The following is a 9,979-nucleotide window of genomic DNA, read 5'->3' on the forward strand; positions in this document are numbered from 1 at the left end:
AAACATGGAAATGTTTAAGAAGGATGTCTGAAAGGGTATTTTCCTAAGTGTAGAGCTGGTATGTGAAGCAGTGCTGTGACCATTTTCTGTTCCTAAAATAATTTTTTTTTTTAATTACTCACACGTTGACTTTCTGATGAAGCTTCTTGGACAAGCAGCAAAATGTTTCAAGGAAGAAGATTAAAGTCCAGTTGCCAGGACTCAACTTCAAGACAACGCTACCCTGCATGAGAGTACAACTGCAGGAGAGCTTTTGACAAAAGATAACACAGTTGAAACAGAAAATATATTTTTTGCAGCATTTATGTGGTTTTTTAAAGTTACCAGGCTCATAAAAATCCATCTTGGAATCAGCAAAGCATTGCTGTCTGGATCCACATGCAGCGCCTTAACCGCATCACAAAAAGGAAGCTTTCATCAGCAGATTTGTTTGTGGGGCAAAGAGGTTTGACCACATGACACTGATCTTGGCCTCTTTGAACTGGCTGCCAGTGCAATCTTTGCTTTTTCTTCAAATTCTGGTCCTTACTTTAAGTCTCTGGCAGGCACCTTCTTACCTCTCCAGTCTGCTTTTTAAATATTCCTCCCTAAAGTCCTTACGTTCCACCAACCAGCGTGTGTTCATGGTTCCCAGAGCCAAACGGAGGTTTCGTGGGGGCCTGTGTTTGCTGCGATGGCTCCTAAACTATGGAATCAGTTGCAACTGGAAACTAGAGAGGTCACGCTCTTGGAGAGTTTTACAAAAGAATAGTTCCTCCATTTCAGAGTTTTAGCATCAGCCTAGCCCTGCTTGTAATCTCTTTTAAATTGGTTTTATGCTTTTTATTCTTTTCTATTTATGTCTCTTCAATGTTTTAATTTGCTTTTATGCTTTTTATTCTTGTAGGTTTTGTTCTCCACGTGTTCAGCACTTTGGGTCTCCTTGGCGGCTAGTGGAAGGTGCTTTAGAAAGAAATAAATGACGACAATGATGAGAATTATGCCTGTTTGAGGTGATTATGGTTCAGACTTTCTTTTTCCTTCCTTTCTGTTGGGCAGCTGGGCAAACAGCTCAATGTTTCCTTTTTAGTGGAATATTTAATCTCCAAACAAACAAACCTAAATTAAGACAAAGGAACATTTAGGTCTAAACATTGACTGTTTTGTAAACTATAATCAAGATAGAAATTTTTGAATTATAACATTTTTTTCAATTAAACATAAAATAAACTGAATTCACAACAAAACAGTGAAGTTTAAGGTGCTAAATTTGACACACTTTCTGCTAAATCATTTCAAATGTGCAGCAGATCTGAGGGCGCTTTGAATCTCTTTACAGAAAATGTGCAGATTAGTCGAGACGCAGCTTCTTGTGCACGCGACACAAACGCTCTGATGTCGCAAAGGCCACAGGGGCGAGACCTGCAAACACACACACACACACACGCACGTGCACTCAGAGGCTCCACCGGCTCCTCAGCAGCTCCGGGTTCATTAGCAGCGGTTTGCATCATCTCAGCCCAAAACGTCACATGTCATCAGCGCTTCCATTCTTTATCAGCTCTCGCAGTACAGACAGTGTAACCTTCAGAAACCTGCTGCCCACAGTTTTACGTCTTAATTAGGAGCACTGTCAAAGGAGCGCGGCACTCCTCGTCCCGATCCGAGTGGACAGAGACGAATGGAGGCGCAGTGTGAAAGACGGAGGGCAGGACAAAGTCAGACAAAGGCGGTGAGGAGGACGGAGCAGATACGGCGAGGGAAGGAAGCGACTAACGGGATGAGGAGGAGCGGCGGCAGAGAAACGTAGGACACGGAGGGTTTGAGCAGCTCAATCATGGGTGAAATGCTGCAAACAGCAAACCATCACAGAGAAATCCTGGAGGCGATACGGCCCCATAAACAGTGTCAAAGTTCTGTTGTGCAGGGGGGGGGGGGGGGGGGGGGGTCTCAAAAGAGTCAGCAAAGTCAAGGCTGAGAATAACGGAAAGACCGTTTCCATGTGAGGCATGAGCGGCATCAAGGAGAAAATGTGTGAAATCTGGAGATCTGCAATGCTCTGATGCTCACTTTGAGACATTAGTATGATTATAGACATGTTGTATGTTAGTATGATTATAGACATGTTGTATGTTAGTATGATTATAGACATGTTAGTATGATTATAGATATGTTGTATGATCATAGACATGTTGTATGATCATAGACATGTATGATCATTTTGATTTTTGATTTGAAATGGTTTATTTCAAGCAATTAAGTAGAAATAATACACAACAGCAATATAAACATCAGTTATACATTCATACCGTAACTAATCAAACTTAGGATAATTAGACATATTAATAAATATTGCTTGAAAGGGAGTGGAAGGAAGCGAACTTATATAATCCCACCCTGTTATACTATAACCATTTTATTACATGATTTATCAATATCCGGTTCCCGGTTTTTATCAGACAGAATTAAAAATCATAAGATATCGATAAAGCACATGACAAAGATGAATTACTTAAGTATTACGTCAAAAATAACTATTTTAGAAATCAACATGGCAAATGCAGATCAGTCATCTGAACTATATGCAGCTTATGTTACTTATAAAAGCCATGCATATGAATAAAACATAATACTATATTATTAAACCAGACAACACTGTTTCAGGAATTTTCATAGCAAAAATTTCATCAAGTATCAAAAGTTAAAAACATGTGCAAAAGTAATATCATTAAAAGTCAATCAATTTAACAATTTTCAATAAGTGATTAATTATTTGTTTTACTTTTTTTAATTGTTTTTTATTTATTTTTTTTTTATAATAAAGTAATGCTGTAGGGGAAAAATAAAAAGGGTCCATAACTGTCGATTGTCCAAGGTTGGTATTTCTTCTTTTACTGATAACAGCTGATCTCCTGGGTTTAAACAGAGTTTATAGTTCTCTTGGATGTTATGTCTGCAGACATTAGATTCAGGTCCGTATCCTTCTTCAGCTGATATCAGCGACTGTGAAAGTTGAGGTCAAGTTGTCTGCAGGTCAGAACTCTGCTGTTATTCAGGTTACGTAAAGTGATGAATCCACGTGTCATATTTCTTGAAATTATTTGGCTCTTCGGTTTATTACTCCATGTTGTTTCAGACAACCGTGATCAAACACTTTTCAAAGTCTTTCATGGTGTTCACGACCACAACCTTTGACCGGTCCTCTGGACCGAGCGGTTTGACGTAAATCCTGCAGCCTTTAACCCAAGTGTTCTCAATCTGCTCTCAATCCGTTTTGAGATTTCAGCATTCCTTCTGGTCAGATGGTCGTTCAGATAAGCAGACGAACCTTTCAGTTGTTTCCTTTGGGTCATCAAAGCTAGCTTGTGTTTGTGATTCACAAACCTGATGAGGATCGCTGGTTTATCCGTCTCCTTTCTCCTGGGGAGCAGGTGGCAGGTCTCGATGGTATTGAGATCCAGGGAAATCCCTTTAGATGTGAGAAATGAATGTATTTGCTTTTCCAAAGACACTGCACAGATCTCCGTATTGGCACTGCTAGCTACGCTAGCGCTAGCATTAGCAGTGCTGGCTCCTGCTGCTTTCAGCTTCGCTCGAGGCTTGATTGGTACTCCAGTGAGAATGACATTATTCATCCTTACTTGCTGATCCACATCGTCCAGTCTTTTCTCCAGAATCTCGACCTGGTTTTCTCGCTGCTCGTTTTGAGCCCGAAATCTTCGGAACTCTTCCATCATAACCCAGAGTGGCGTTAGCTTAGCCGACACTTGTTCCATAAAACTTTTCAGCGTTTCTTGAATAATGTCAAGAGTCTTCTTGAGGTCTTCATATTCCTGGGGTTTCTTCGGGGGCATGGTCAGCTCTCTTTTTTGAAAATCAACCTTTTAAGTAATTTGAAGATAGTTGTATTCGCAGAGAGGCACGCCACGCGCCCTGCCGTGTAACCCAGAACCGGAATTGAAAATCATAGATCATAGAAATGTTGTATGATCATAGACATGTTGTATGATCATAGACATGTTGTATGTTAGTATGATTATATACATGTTGGTATGATTATAGACATGTTAGTATGATTATAGACATGTTAGTATGATCATAGACATGTTGTATGTTAGTATGATTATATACATGTTGGTATGATTATAAACATGTTAGTATGATTATAGTCATGTTAGTATGATTATAGACATGTTGTATGTTAGTATGATTATAGACATGTTGTATGATCATAGACATGTTGAATTTTAGTATGATTATAGACATGTTAGTATGATTATAGACATGTTGTATGATCATAGACATGTTGTATGTTAGTATGTTTATAGACATGTTGTATCTTTAATGTCTGCAACATGCGCAATAAGAAAACTTTTTAAAACCACTTTTCCTTTTGATATATTTATTATTTGATCTTTATTACCTTGTGTATAGTGTGTTGAGTGTATCTGAGTGTATTTGTGTGAATCTGAAAGTATCTGAGTGTATTTGTGTGTATCTGAGTGTATTTTTGTGTATCTGAGTGTATTTGTGTGTATCTGAGTGTATCTGTGTATCTGTGTGTATTTGTGTGTATGTGAGTGTATTTGTGTGTATTTGTGTGTATCTGAGTGTATTTGTGTGTATCTGAGTGTATGTGTGTGTATCTGAGTGTATGTGTGTGTGTCTGTGTGTATTTCTGTGTGTATTTTTGTGTGCTGGGGGATCTTCTCTGTGACCAAAGCTGAATTTTGAAATAACAGAGACTTCAGTGTAGGCAGCAAGCATGAGAAGAAGAGGAGGGAGGAGGGTGAGGTGGTGCTGAAGAGGAGCGGGGAAGTGTTGGCTGCGAGGAAGAGTGAAAATCCGGCTTAGCGGCGAAAACACTGGAGATGCTTGTGTCCTCGGTTTGGGGACAGCTGACGGGTTAACACTATTAAGACTGTGGAGAAGGCGGGACCGAATGTGCATCTGTGCTCCTCAACAGTGGGATTGAAGCGCTCGCTCCCAGACGGACAGGCGAGCCGACAGAACAGATCCCACTTGTTTTTTTCCTCCTCTGTGATGAATTTGTCTTTCTGAGATCTCATTGACAGTAACAAAGAAACAGTTTCCTCCTTTAAAGGTCTGTGTTGCTGCTGTGGTTCAAAAACAGAAGAATGGGTGAAGAAGAGCGGCACTTTCAGCACGTCAGCATGAAGTAAATCAGTGCTGCCATTACTCACACTAATTGAAGGGGAGACAACCTATCAATTGTAAGAGATCTCTCCATCATTAAGGTTAATAAGCTGTTTTAGAAAATCATCGTTAACATCAGATGCATCTATCAGAATATGAACTGACATTTTGATCAAATATCTGTACAAAGTTCTTTTTCCAGGCCTAACAGAACTAAAGACACGACCCCGACAGGAAGAGCCTCTACATGGCGGCGGCGGCGGCCACATCTGGAAACCCTTCAACAACCTTCTCAATCAGACGACACAGCACTTTGCAGACTCCCGTCACATCTGCCTTTATTCCTACCAATCAATAATGAAAGACTTCAATTAATTCATGGAGAATTCAGCTCCAGTCAGACGAATGAGTGAAGATCCAACCTCCAGACTGACGGCACACAGAGACAGAGGCTTTCAGCGGGAAAGACCACGACAGACGTCCAAACGTCACCATCCCAGCTTCTGCCTCTGCTTAGAAGCCTCAGGAGAAGTCTGGCAGCGGCGGTGGCGAGTCCCAACTCCAGGTGACCCGGAGTCCCAGCTCCAGGTGACCCGGAGTCCCAGCTCCAGGTGACCCGGAGTCCCAGCTCCAGGTGACCCGGAGTCCCAGCTCCAGGTGACCTGGCACAGCCGCCCGCATGAGCTGGGGGGTCCAGAGGAATTCCACAGGTGGCTGGAGTCTGGTTTCCCATCAGGCAGCTGGTGCTGAAGCTCATTAGCGGGATTAAGCAGACAGGAAGGAGTTAACTTTCACCGCCACTGACAGGGACACCGCTAATTCACCTAAATGCTCACTGACCACCAGTTTACATGTCCTCAGCATGGGGGGGCCCGTTAGAGTGACCACACAGGACACCCATCAGAGACGCATGGGGGGGCCGCATTTTCCAGAAGCCCGCTGAGGTCGGTGGGCCGAAATAAAGCCAAGAGCGTCCTTTAGGCTCAGGCACTAGAGACTGAGCTGGACGTGTGTTTCAGGCTGGAATCGGACGCCTTCCGCACTGGGGGGGTTATCTCCCCACAGCAGGTCTGAATGGGAGCAACAGGGCGGGGGAGGCGGGGTCACAGAGACCCAGTTCCTGCGTGAATGCAGCCTTGTTAGTGACACTTCACCGGCCCCTTCACAAAGACCTGGGGGGGGGAGGCTTTCTGAAGGGCTGCTCGCCTCCTTTTCCCACCCACCAGCAGAAAACAATAGCAATGCTGAGGATGGACCTGGCGGGGCCCCCGGGGGAGGAGCCTAGAAACTTTCAAAGCGCCACACTGAGGCCCATGTTTACATGTTTATTCATAACCTGATGTCTGTAATCAAACCCAAACCTTTGACGGAGGATCAGGTTACGTGGAGCTGCTCGAGGGGGGGGCCTTCACTGCATATTAGCGCGCTGTCACGGCGTTACATACATGTACACAAAGCACGGCCGCCTCATTGAATATTCACTGTGAACATATTCCCAGCATTCCCCACTCCATCTTTCTGAGCGGGTGCAGGGGAGGGGGCAGCATTAGAATACCCCCCGCCTCCCCGGGTGTGTCGGGGGGAGAGGTGAAGAGGACGACAACATGGTGGAGGAGGCAGCAGCCTCGGCGCTGCTGACGTTAACAATAATGTCATTTAATTAAAGCTGGGTTCCCGGCGCCCCCCCCACCACCGCCGCCGCGCTTTGATTTTAATAGGTGATGAAGAAACGGCTCGGCGCACGGCGACCCATCGCCGCTCTGACCGGTCTGAGGGCTGCTGGGAAAAGAGGCACCGGCAGGACATCAGATCGCATCCTATCAGCTGCAGGAGCAGGGGGGGCAGGGGGGTGCAGGTACCAGCCCCGGCCACCCAAACACGGCGCCCCCATCAGCTAATGGGCAGGAAAATGGGCCGGCCAAAGCGCCAAAGCCGACGGCCACGAGTAAGAAGAACGGCTTTCTCTGCCCGGCGCCCGGCAGCAGCCAGACTCAAGACGCCGGCGTCCGTCAGGTGAACCGCCGCATCTCTCTCCGTTTGCCACTTTCCACCCCACCTATCCAACCGGCTGCCACCAACAACAATTAGCTTCCCCTCATGGGTGCACTGAGGGGGGCGGGGGTCACGTGGCCAGGTCCAAACCGCAGATGGAGGAGGGGCAGAGCCTGCTTGTAGGGGGGGCTTCATGGGGGTCATTATCACATTTACACCCAGCCACGTGGACATCTGCCCTACTTTCCTGGGTTAAGGTGGAGAGCAGGGATCTGGTGAGGAGGGCAGCTAAAGCTGTCACTTCCCTGTGAGGGCGGGGCCTCCGGACAGCCAACAGAACAGGACTAACGAGGCGCAGGGCCCCTCCCCTTCCTGCAGCGCATACAGCGGACGCCCAAAGGCCCCGGGCGATGTGACGGCTGTGACACGGAGAGTTGGACCTGAGCAACATCGTCCTGTGGTTCTGATCCGGACGGCGTTCTCCTCACTGCCTCAGACACGGCTCCGGTTTGAAAAAGACCAATGCACTCAGCTTTCATTCATGCTCCAGTTCTTTAGAAAGGCATCAAACAGCCAAACGTATGTAAAACCAGAAACAAGTTTCTCTTTCTAGAATGTAAGAGGACAGAGCATCCCAAAACGTGTTCTTATGGACTCCCAGCATGCACCTGGGCCACAGCTGGAGGGCTGCTTTACCTTCCTCATCTGGCTGTTTTCTGCTGAACTGAGTTGGGTGGTTCTGTCATTTCACCGTCTTTGCAGCTGAACCAACACAAATGTTGTTCCCAAAGCTCCTGACTGGATAAACAGCCTGCAGATCTGCTCAAAGAGAGGCTGACCGCTGCTCAGAGAGGCTGAACGCTACTTCTGCCGCCTGGTTGCTGGCCGGGAAACTGCCCACCTCGGCTTCAGCTCTTCTTTCAACACTTCATTATTTGGGGCGTTCTGCTTTCTTTCCACTTAGCCTGTTAATTAAAACATCTCATGCGCTCCCACCGTTTCTTCAGGCCTAATATCATTTGCCTGGTTGTTTGCTTCCGATTAGGGTCTTTTATTGTGAAAAGTGTGATGGTGCACTTCCTGCCTGCCCTGAAGCAGACATATCCTGCGTGGAGGCCTCCCTGGGCTCTTTCCTTCAGCACGTGTTAGGAGCACATTAGCATGTTTGTCTCAACAGACATGAAGGTAGCAAATTATGCTCTGAAACAGCTGTGGGAGAGCGGAGCGGCCTTCTGCCAACGCTGCAGAGCAGCAAGGATTCCTCCTGTTTTGGCTCCAATCAGCCATTTGTTTTAACACGGAACAATACAGTTTGACGGCTTTTCTTAGTTTCAAAGAGATGCTCCCACCATCCTCCGTGTGCCGTGTGAATTCATGGAGACGACGTGTGAAACCATGAGTGAGTGTGCATCTGCTGGCTGGCTGCTCTTGGTGCTCTGCTTTGCAGACGGGGGGATGAAGCCTCGTCCTTCCTCACCTCGCGCTGCGGCCGCACGTTTTCACTTCCTCCTCTGAAAAAGGGCGCTGTGCGTTGGACGGCTTCCATGCGACCAGCTTGCAGCACACGCATATCCAGCAGTGGCGCCTTGTTGGTCCGTGTTGTGGCGTTCGACGTTTCATCAGTGGATTAGGATCCTCCTCTGCCGGACTCTGTCTTTTAGAGGAATGCTGCACATTCTCACTTCAGCTCCCCGCGTTCTCCAAATGACGTGAATATGTCTGCACACTGAAGAAGACGACAAAAGCTTTCCTGCTGGCCTGAACACCACAGACCGTCTGCTATTGAGGAAACTCTCTGAGAACTTGAGCTGCGTTTCTACGACGACAACATTTCCCACGAAAATGTGACCCGTTTGCTCACAATGTAAAAATGCAGCGCCGAGGCCAGAAAGCGGCTGCCAATGCTCTCCGTTTGTTTACAGTCATTATCCTCAAACTGCCTGGGCTGAATGAGGCTCGGTGTTAGAGAGCGTTCCGCCTTCACGCCATCCCAACATCCCGAATCTAAAGCCAGATTCACATCCGGGGGCGGGGGCAGACCGGCACCCCATTCAGCACAACGCAGCCAGAACTTCACAACTTCGTGGCCCTGTGGTAGAGTGTCCGCTCTGTGACTGGAAGGTCGTGAGTTCAAATCCAGGCCGAGTCATACCAAAGACTCTAAAAGTGGGACCCAATGCCTCCCTGCTAAACACTCAGCTCAAACAGGGATGGGAGGGGGTGTAATCCACCAAATGGTTTCTGCAGCTCACCAACCCCCCAGGGGAGGGGTCAAATGTGAGGAACAAATTTTATACACCTAGGTGTGGGTGACAGATGAACAACACAATTTTTATGAAAACATGAAAAAGACGAGGTCATGGGGGGGGCAGACCGGCACCCCCTTCAGCACAACCCAGCCAGGGGGACCCGACCACAGGAGGCGCGCCACGGACCACAGACCTGCAGCACCTGTCCGCTCCAGCCGGCCGGCCAGCGAATCTCCAGGGAAATGTCTAACATCCTGTTGTTTTTCTGTCTCATTTCTTTAGTTTGGCCTCAAATGATGATTAAAGACCAGGTGGTTCCACAGCAGAGTCAAATGATTGAAAAGCAGCTCAATGCCTGACAAAAACACGGTGGTTTTCTGACAAAAGTCCGATATTTGAAACAACATAACCAGGTCTGGAGCGAGAATTCAGACACTTGGGCCGTTTCTGCTGGAACCCCGTTAGTGGGAGGAGGAGGCGTCTGTGCGGCCGTCCAATGAAAGCAGAGCTCAGCAGCCGTGAGTTGGATAATACTATTAACCTGCACACACAATGCAACGCGCTCGGCCCACGCGTCCCCCAGCGAGGAACAGACGAGAGGA

The 9,979-nt window shown here is 46.9% G+C and overlaps 1 protein-coding gene across 8 annotated transcripts in view; it reads right to left on the minus strand.

The window, feature by feature from the left end:
* Window positions 1-9,979, minus strand: part of antxr2a (ANTXR cell adhesion molecule 2a) — a 78,491-nt gene that overhangs the window by 19,354 nt on the left and 49,158 nt on the right. The gene's annotated exons all lie outside the window — the stretch shown is intronic.

This window comes from Oryzias latipes, chromosome 9 (assembly GCF_053564925.1).
Source record: "Oryzias latipes strain Hd-rR chromosome 9, Olatipes_Hd-rR_3.1".
Lineage (NCBI taxonomy): Eukaryota > Metazoa > Chordata > Actinopteri > Beloniformes > Adrianichthyidae > Oryzias > Oryzias latipes.